We start from the raw sequence: 10,479 nt of genomic DNA, 5'->3' as shown, positions 1-10,479 counted from the left end.
AAAACAACAAGCCGTCACGTTAGCCACTGGACCAGCTAGCCACAATAAGATTCGTCCAACTAGGTATATTTCTAAACCATACGAAGGTCATTACGATTTCGTGAGTCATGTTGACGGCAGTGAAGGGACTTGAGCTAGAGTTCGTCACGGCCACGCTAGCTGGAGATTCATCTGTAAAAACTTGCATTTGTGGTCACAGTGGTGGCCTATGCTAACCTTCCTATGGTGTAGAAATATACCTAGTTGGACGAATCTTATTGTGGCTAGCTGGTCCAGTGGCTAACGCGACGGTCTGAAGTTTTGAAACTCTCTGATCGCGGGTTCTATCCCCGCCCGTGGTATGGTCTGGCTCTGACTCTAATGATGCCCCTCACACTGGCTCCGGTCCTCCACACCAATGTCCAGCTCTTGATCCAAGGGAATTGGACCTAATATTCCCTTCCTTGGATCTAACCTGAGTGTCTGCTATTCCCCAAGGCTCTATATGACCCTTACGTATTTGGCGCTCCCTCATGAATGTACTGATAATAATGGGATCGTAGGAAATCCTAAATGTTGGGTTGAAGGGTTCATAGGACCATACAACTTGTACTAAATAGAACTTCGAATATTATCGATAAGGACCTAAAGAAAGAATATTGTTTATTTAGGTACATTTACACATAAACAAAAATAAACAAGTTCCGGGTGATTACAATTGCTTTACATGGTATCATATGTGTAAATTATGTAGGATAATCCTGATTTTTATATTACAAAACGTTATTACTGCCAGAGAAAGGATAAGCTATGTGCATCCTTGGCTGTACAATTTGCATTGAGATGCCGCTATTATGAAATATAAAGTGAGTGTAGAGAGAGAGAGAGACGCCATACACTGGAACATTATATTTTGGAGTGTCACAACATCCAGTCAAACCCTACAGAGAATAGTAAACCACTTCCTCATTTTAAGAAACCAAGGCTCCATTTGGACAGGATTCAAAACTGTACCTGAGTAATTGTAAAATATTGTAAAATATTTCCTTCTAGCGATGTAACAATGTCCGGTGGAGTCTGACAAAGAACCATTATAACATCTATAATCCTGTTTTTGTACACTGGCTCACAGGATGAACATGGAGTGCACAATGTCATACAGGAGGCATAACTTAAAAAAAAAACTTTACCTAAGTAAATAAATAAGATTATCTATGGACACATAAGTTCAGTTATCATACATAGCAACATAAACACTATGTGTAAATTACCGAGGATAGCCCCAAAAAGTCAAAATGACTTATTACCATTAGGGTCAGGGACTCAAGTGATAATAAGCTCCACTGTTTGACTTTATTGGGTTATCCTGGATTTAATCTACATACTGTAATTTTTGTATGTGTCCTCAAGACCACTGTAAAAACAACTTATATATTATAGAAACAAAAGTTAAATAAAATTAACTTCCGGCTTCACCAGTCCGGCCTCGTATTTAACAAGATTGTTAAGGTGTTATAGTCTGAAAATTCGGAATGTATTTATTAAACTGTGCAAAATATCCTTTGATTATTCCTATAATAAACAAAATACCCATAATGAATTGAAAGTTACAGGAAGACCTGAACGAGCAAGAAGGGAATTAATTTCACTCTAATTATTGGCATCAGAGTGATTAATTAATTAAACAGCTGCCTTTTTAAATTGTTAGAGGCAATATATGAGTCATTACTGGGGGTCACACGGGGTCTTTAACCCCACTGGGTAAACCCCTTTATATTTTATTTTATATTATCTACCAGGTAAACTCCAGGTAAACTATAGTTTTTAATTATAAAGCGTGAGTGGAATCAAAATTTCAGATGTAATGAAGTCATCGAACCATTTCATGCATTACATGCTCTTTACAATGTACTTATTAAATCTACTTAGCACAATATTAGGTTCACTCTGGCAAATGTTTTCCTGGAAAGTGTTTCCTGGAACCTGTGTTCTAACTTAAGGGGTAAATATACACCACCTTACCGTTACGCCATTTTACTGTTAATTGGGAGTCAACAAGGTTGGCAAATAGAATCTATTGAACTTCAAGGTCAAGCTGAAGAGAGAGGGAAGGAGGAGGGAGCTGAGGTGAACAGTGAGTCATGGAGAGGGAATTTGTGAGGAAGAAGCTGCTGTAGCTGCTGGAAGCTCAACAGGTGATTCACCGTTGTCATAGTTAACCTGTTGCCTCATTATGTTCACTACATTGATCTATTGTTTGACAGGAAGAGAATATATTGTATATATTACCCTTCACCCCCTCACCCCAGGTTCAGTACCTGTCCTCAGGTACTGAACCTGGAGAGATCTTGATGCAGTCTTGTATTATTGTTTATAAATAACTTAAATCCTGAACAGAATTATGACACAGATTTCCTTGTTTCAAAATGTTTTGTCCTGTTCTCTCATCTCTAGTGAATTGACCAGTTATGTACCCTGGGGGTCCCCTCAAGGGAGGTTCCTTGATGCTGGTGAGGGGCTCTTGATTTAGGGAATTGGAGCTGTGCTTCAGTTCCCTGAATTGATTCTGAATACCTTATATCCCTCCCCCCAACGTGCGCTGTATAATCCTACGGGTTTAGCGCTCCCCCATGATTATAATAATTATATACCTAGTGTGGACCTAATAATAATAATAATAACTTCAAAAAAGTACATTATACAACTGATATAGAATTAGTAGACTGTTGATATACTTTATGGAAAGTCCCCTGATTATATAGACTTTTCATGCAAAACTTATAGCTACTGGATGAAAAATATTGTTCATATTGAGTTTAGTGGTTAGTTTTGATTGTAATAATAATTTATTCAAGTTATTGACCCCAGAGAGTTAGTAACCAAGTATAGCTCAGTAAAGCCGCTGACTTTATTTCTGTTTGGATCTTTTTGTCCTCTTCTGTAGGATGCCACCCACAAGTCAGCTGATACCTAAGGTACCTACTTACTGTTAGGCAAACATTAGTAGGTGCAAAAGAACATCCCTAATGTTTCCATTCGTCCCGTGAAGTCATACCCAAGTCCTTTGGTTGTGAGCTGATGGTCCTACCACTTAGAGCCACAATCCATGATTTCATATGGGTAAATTAGATGGGATTACGTATGAATATATTAAGTTTTACAGATTTAGGTCTTCATCATGAGTATAATAACAGGTTACATAACTTAATACTTGATTATGTATAGGTTAGAGGTGAATAGGTTCAGTTTGCATAGATGAGTTAGAGTTAAATACATATGGATAGGTTGAATTAGATTAGTTAAGCATAGGCTAGGTATCCATCTCCAGATTCTAGTGAGGACTCTTAATCCATAGAATTAGGGCTATCTTCCTCTTCCTTGGATCAAACCTGATTACCTTCCATCCCCAGGCACTGTATGATTCTGATTATTAATCAGGAGGATTTGTAAATCAGAATATCCCAATAAATCCACAATGTTTGTCATATTTTCAGTGAAGATAAGATTTTGTTTGGATTTTTAACACCAAAGGGTTAGCCACCCAGAATAACCCAAGAAAGGCAGTGTGTCATCGGGGACTGTCTGTCTTATTTTCATTGGGGTCCACAGTCTTGTCCCCCAGGATGCGACCCACACCAGTCAACTAACACCCAGGTATCTACTTGCTGCTAGGTGAACTGGACAATAGGTGTAAGGAAACACATCGAAATGTTTCTACCCCGCCGGGAATTTAACTCAGGCTCTCGGTGTGTGAATTGAGAACTTTGCTAGCCAGGCCACAGGGCCACCACTGTACTTTGGTTCTCTTTCCTGGGATGCCACCCACAAAAGTCTTCTAACACCTAGTTACAACTAGGCAAACAGGGGCAGTAGGTGTAAGGAAACATAATTTGCTAATACGTATAAAAAATATTGTAAAAATTTAAAATTAGGTATGAGGCCTTAATAAATACCTACTAACTTGTGCAAGAACTACTCTTGGATAATTCAGGTAAAAGTCTGAAGCATTAATGCTTGAACCATGAGCCACCTATATGATTGTAACAAAGATTAGACATGGGTGGCATAGGTTTTTTTTATTTGTTAAGTATGGTTAAGTTAAATTAATAAGGTATGGATAGGTTTGTTTCAGAATTGATAGCTTACAGTGGGTTTATACATTGCTTCTTTGTCCCATTTTGTGTGTAAATTTGAAACCTTTTCCAGCACCCTTATGGGCTTCCTTTGTCTTCCCTCCTCTCTGACAGTGCCACATTTACTGCAGAAATCTTGATTTTTCTGACATTGGCTTGCTTTATCAACTGTAACCATATTTTCAGTTAGTGTTCTAGCCCCAACACCTCCACTCTCCCCCTCCATCTCTTTTTACCCTTTGCTGTGCGATAACAAAGGTACAAGTTTAGAGCTTTCCATGAATATACTGTAAAAATTTGTAGAAATTTTAACCTATACTCTCCCAGAATTAATAGGATTACATTTATGTACTCAGAAAATTAGCCGGTGGCCCAGTGGCCTGGTGGCTAAAGCTCCCGCTTCACACACAGAGGGCCCGGGTTTGATTCCCGGCGGGTGGAAACATTTCGACACTTTTCCTTACACCTGTTATCCTGTTCACCTAGCAGCAAATAGGTACCTGGGTGTTAGTCGACTGGTGTGGGTCGCATCCTGGGGGACAAGATTAAGGACCCCAATGGAAATAAGTTAGACAGTCCTCGATGACACACTGACTTTCTTGGGTTATCCTGGGTGGCTAACCCTCCGGGGTAAAAATCCGAACAAAATCTTATCTCTTATCTTATCTGGCAAAGTCAAAGTTAGAGTTTTAACCCTTTCAGGGTCCAAGGCCCAAATCTGGAGTCACGCACCAGTGTCCAAGAATTTTCAAAAAAAAAATTTGTTATTTTTTCTTATGAAATCGTAGAGAATCTTTTTGTGAAGGTAATAAAACAAAAAGTACGAAATTTGGTGGAAAATTGACGAAATTATGCTCTCGCGAATTTTGATGTGTCAGCGATATTTACGAATCAGCGATTTTGCCGACTTTGACTCCCATTTTAGGCCAATTACCTTATTCCAATCAACCAAATTCTTAGCTATTTCACTAGTATTACTTCTATTCTATCGATTGAGCACAAGAAATCGCCAAGTCAACTGTTTCAACTACAAAATAAAGTGATCGGAAATTGTTAATTTGGCCAATTTAACACAAAGTTCAAAGTATTCCAATTTCAAAATAGGGTCCAGAATAAACAATGTAGGCATTCCTGGCACTAAACTAACATTTCCTCTGTTCATTACTTATGTTTTGAGGCTTTACAAATAAATTCCATTTTGATTTTTTATTCACATAATGAATTTTTATTCACACCAAAAAATAGAAGATTTACTGTTATTCAATACTGTAATAATTGTATAAATATCATCACCATATTTGTGAATGTATATTAGACCCACCAGCTGACGTGTATTAGATGTGTGAGGTCGTTTGTTTACTCTTGAATATCGGCAAAAATTTAACATTTCCGCTACTTTGAGCTCAGTTTCAAGCCATTTCCAGTGCTAAAACCAATCAAAATCATCTCTATTTCTGTAATATGTCTTCCATTCTATCAAATGAGACCAAGAAATCGCAAATACAACTATAAAAAACATACGAAAAAACACTGCAAAGTTGCTGTTTTAATCGAAAAATCATGATTTCATTTTTTTTCTCTCATTATACACAGTGTGCTGCAGGATCTGTTTTATGTGGTGCACACATACCACATAGATGTATTCTCTCATATCTAGGCCCAAATGTACCACTCACAGTTTATCAGAGTGAGCTGAGCTCATGGCGTAGATCTACGGTTTGGACACTCACCATAAAGCCGTAGATCTACGGGACGGACCCTGAAAGGGTTAAGATCACCAACATCAGGCAGATTTGGTGACTTGTTAAAATATAATCATGAATTATCCAACACCATGATTTAGGTTTATCATAATTTAAGTTATGTTAATGCTGGTTGATTCCCTCCTCGCTGACGACCCCACCTTTGAAACAAACACTCTCTTTGACTTTTTGTTAGCAACAGCATTATTTTGCCTGGAGTATACCTGGTGAGGGTTCTTGGAGTCAATGCCCCCACGGCCTGGTCTGTGACCAAGCCTCATGGTGGATCAGGGCCCGATCAACCAAGCTGTTACTGTTGGTCACATGCAACCTGACTTACAAACTACAGCCTGGCTGGTCAGGTAATGACTTTAGGTGCCTGTCCAGTGCCTACTTGAAGACAGCCAGGGGGTCTATTGGTAATCCCCCCTTATGTATGCTGGGAGGCAGTTGAACAGTCTTGGGCCCCTGACATTTATTGTGTTGTCTCTTATTGTGCTAGTGGCACCCCTGCTTTTCATTGGGGGGCTGTTGCATCATCTGCCAAGTCTTTTGCTTTCATAGGGAGTGATTTTCATGTGCAAGTTTGGTACTAATCCCTCTAGGATTTTCCAAGTGTATATAATCATGTATCTCTCCCACCTGCATTCTAGGGAGTACAGGCATTCCCAGTAATTGAGGTGTTTCATCACATCAACTTTGATCATACTGTATAGTGGTACCTCGGCATACAAGGTACCACTATATGATTGAATTTGGGTATGGCACTTAGTTATAATTATTATAATAATGCTTATTTATAATTTTACTAAATTTAAGTATGGGAGACCTTTTCACAAATAGGAAAATATATGTGACTTTCCCTGACCTGTCAATGACTTGGGATATTTAGTAAGACAACTGGCATTCTTCTATTAATAAATGTCATTTACTTTTTACAGTTCTGAAGTTTATTTTGGATGCTGGTACAGGCAGACCTCACTTTACAGCGTTTCGCTAATGTAGAGATTTTCAGTAATACACATTCTTCATTTATTCAGACTTCCTACCATAAATATATTCACTACTCACTATAAGCTAAGGATGAAAATATTTTAAGGTAAGTAATGCATATATTGTATGCATTTTTTATACCTAGCTCTATTGTTCACTTAACCCTTTGACTGTCACAACCCGAAATCCTGAAGTGTCTCCTGGTGTCGAAAAATTTTTGGAAAAAAAAATGATTTTTTCTCATGAAATGATAGAGAATCTTTTCCCAATGGTAATGACACCAAAAGTACGAAATTTGGTCGAAAATGTACGGAATTACGCTCCTGTGAAGTTAGTGATCTCGGCGATGTATACGCATCGGCAATTTTGCCGACTTTGAGCCCTATTTTCAGCCAATTCCATTGTTCCAATTGACCAAACTCATAGCTATTTCTTTAGAACTCCATTTTTTCTATCAATAGAGTACAAGAAACCGCCCATTTACTGATTTTAACTACCCAATAAAGTGGTCAGAATTTGGCAATTTGGCCAATTTCACGCAAATTAACCCCTTCAGGGTCGCCAGGCCCTCTCTGAGACTTGTTCTCAGGGTCGCCAAATTTCCCCACCCCCCCCAAAAAAAAAAAATTACATATTTTTTCTTATGAAAAGGTAGAGAATCTTTTCCCGATCATAATGACACCAAAAGTATGAAATTTGATGGAAAACTTACGGAATTATGCTCTCGCGAAGTTAGTGGTCTCGACAATGTTTACGCATCGGCGATTTTGCAGACTTTGAGCCCTATTTTCGGCCAATTCCAGTATACTAGTTGACAAAAAGCATAACTATTTCGCTAGAACTCCATTTTGTCTATCGAATGAGTACAAGAGACCACCCATTTACCGATTTCAACTATCCAATACAGTGGTCAGAATTTAGCAGTTTTGCCAATTTCACACAAATTTCAAAAGATGCCAATTTCCAGATAGGGTCCAGAATAAACAAGAAAGACATTCCTGGCACTAAAATAACATTTCCTCTGTTCATTAGTCACGTCCCCAAGCCCCTCTTACATTCTTTTGCTTTCCACTTTGAATTTTTATTCTCACAAAAAATAGAAGATTTACTGTTATGCAGACTACTGCATTAGTGTAGAAATGGTATAAATAATATCGCAGCTGCTAGAAAAATGACAGGATGGATAATGAGAACCTTCAAAACTAGGGATGCCAAGCCCATGATGACACTCTTCAGGTCACTTGTTCTATCTAGGCTGGAATATTGCTGCACACTAACAGCACCTTTCAAGGCAGGTGAAATTGCTGACCTAGAAAATGTACAAAGAACCTTCACGGCACACATAACAGAGATAAAACACCTCAATTACTGGGAGCGCTTGAAGTTCCTGAACCTGTATTCCCTGGAACGCAGGCGGGAGAGGTACATGATTATATACACCTGGAAAATCCTAGAGGGACTAGTACCGAACTTGCACACGAAAATCACTCACAACGAAAGCAAAAGACTTGGCAGACGATGCAACATCCCCCCAATGAAAAGCAGGGGTGTCACTAGCACGTTAAGAGACCATACAATAAGTGTCAGGGGCCCAAGACTGTTCAACTGCCTCCCAGCATACATAAGGGGGATTACCAATAGACCTCTGGCAGTCTTCAAGCTGGCACTGGACAAGCACCTAAAGTCGGTACCTGACCAGCCGGGCTGTGGCTCATACGTTGGTTTGCGTGCAGCCAGCAGTAACAGCCTGGTTGATCAGGCTCTGATCCACCAGGAGGCCTGGTCACAGACCAGGCCGCGGGGGCGTTGACCCCCGGAACTCTCTCCAGGTAAACTCCAGGCACTTGTGAAAGAATATTAGACTCACTAGTTGACGTGTATTGGATGCTTAGCATGATTTATTAACTTTTGAACTTTGGTAAAAATCGAACATTTCTGCTACTTTGAGCTCAATTTCAAGGTACTTTTCATTGTGAAACTAATCAAAATCACCTCTATTTCTGTAATATGTTTTCCATTCTATAAAATGAGATCAGGAAAACTAGAATACAACAATAAATACCATACGAAAATACAGTGCAAAGTCGCTGTTTTAATGCAAAAACACGGTCAAAGTTTTTTTTTCTCATTATGCACTGTGTGCTGCAGGATTTTTTTTATACTGTGCACACTGACCGCATAGACCCATTCTTTCATATGTAGGCCTACCAGCTTTCTCTCACTAGATTTGAGGGCGCTAGAATTTAGGCGTACTAGTACGTCAAAAACCCTGGTGCGTAAGCCGTACTAGTATGGCCGAAACCCTGAAAGGGTTAAAAAAGATGCTTTTTATTTTGATTTTTTATTCACACAAAAAATAGAAGATTTACTGTTAAGCAGACTACTGCATTATTGTAAAAATGGTATAAATAATATCAGTGCACTAGTGAAAGAATATTAGACTCCCAATTGACGTGTATTGGACATGTGGTGTGATTTGCTTACTCTTGAACGTTGGTAAAAATCGAAGATTTCTGCTATTTTGAGCTCAATTTCAAGGTCGTTTTCATTGTGAAACTAATCAAAATCGTCTCAATTTCTGTAAAATGTTTTCCATTCTATCAAATGAGACCAAGAAAATGAGAATACAACCATAAATACTATAGGAAAATACACCTCAAAGTCGGCGTTTTAATCCAAAAACACGGTCGGAGTTTTTTTCTCGTGCAATGCATGCTGCAGGATTTTTTTTATGTGGTGCACACTGACCACACAGACCCATTCTTTTACATGTGGGCTTACCAGCTTTCTCCTGCTTGATTTGAAGCCTCTAGAATTATTGAGTATATATACACCTACCATCCGACTTACGACCTGCTCGACTTATGACCACTCGACTTATGACCGTGTTTTTTATGCCAAATTTCTGGGAAATAAACAACTATTTGTGTTGTACACAGTGTTTATCCTAAACCTTACAGTATAAAATACAGTACTAACAACATAAAAAGTAAAGTAAAACATGAAATACCAAAATAAAACAATAAAATAAAGTCATTACAAAAATGTTTTGTTGATATTCAGTAGTAAAGTTCGACTTACGATCAGTTTCTCGGAACCGAACTCGGTCGTAAGTCGGATGGTAGGTGTACGTCCGAAACACTGGCTCGTAAGACATGTATACATATACTGCTGAAACAGTCAAAGGGTTAATATATAATGGTATAAACGTGTTATCAGGCTTTTATGTGCACTAGACAGTGAAAAAAGGCTGTGTTCCATTTTACAGTGATTTTTGCTTTACAGCAGTAGCCCAGAACCTAACTTGCTGTAAAAGCGGTGCCTGCCTGTATCTGTTGTATACCATATATGGTAGTCTTGTTTGAAACTATCCAGTTTGCTGTTATTTTATATATTTTGGGGGACTTGTAATGTGATATATGTACAGTGGACCCTCAGGTAACGATTTTAATCCATTCCAGAGAGCTTGTCCTTAACCGATTTTATCGTTAGCCGATTTAATTTTCCCCATAAGAAATAATGGTAATCCAGTTATCCGTTCCAGACATTGAAAAGTATTTTTTTTTTCACATGAAATATACAATTTCCTACACAGAAAACAACAATGATACATGAAGAATAAATACGTACTA

The 10,479-nt window shown here is 38.5% G+C and overlaps 1 protein-coding gene across 6 annotated transcripts in view; it reads left to right on the top strand.

Annotated features, from left to right (window-relative positions):
- Positions 1 to 1,866: 1,866 nt before the first annotated feature.
- The window catches only part of LOC128686024 (TNF receptor-associated factor 6), a 103,648-nt gene continuing 95,035 nt past the window's right edge, over positions 1,867 to 10,479 (top strand). For 3 of the 6 annotated variants that reach the window (XM_070084402.1, XM_070084395.1, XM_070084393.1), the window contains exon 1: positions 1,867 to 2,174. The gene's annotated coding sequence lies outside the window, so the exon portion shown is untranslated. The remainder of the gene's footprint in view (positions 2,175 to 10,479) is intronic. The other 3 variants (XM_070084382.1, XM_070084385.1, XM_070084404.1) reach the window with 3 other exon arrangements.

The sequence above is a fragment of the Cherax quadricarinatus genome, chromosome 1, assembly GCF_038502225.1.
Source record: "Cherax quadricarinatus isolate ZL_2023a chromosome 1, ASM3850222v1, whole genome shotgun sequence".
Taxonomy (NCBI): domain Eukaryota; kingdom Metazoa; phylum Arthropoda; class Malacostraca; order Decapoda; family Parastacidae; genus Cherax; species Cherax quadricarinatus.
The sequence above is the reverse complement of the archived record's forward strand: the minus strand, read 5'-3'. Positions and strand labels throughout refer to the sequence as shown.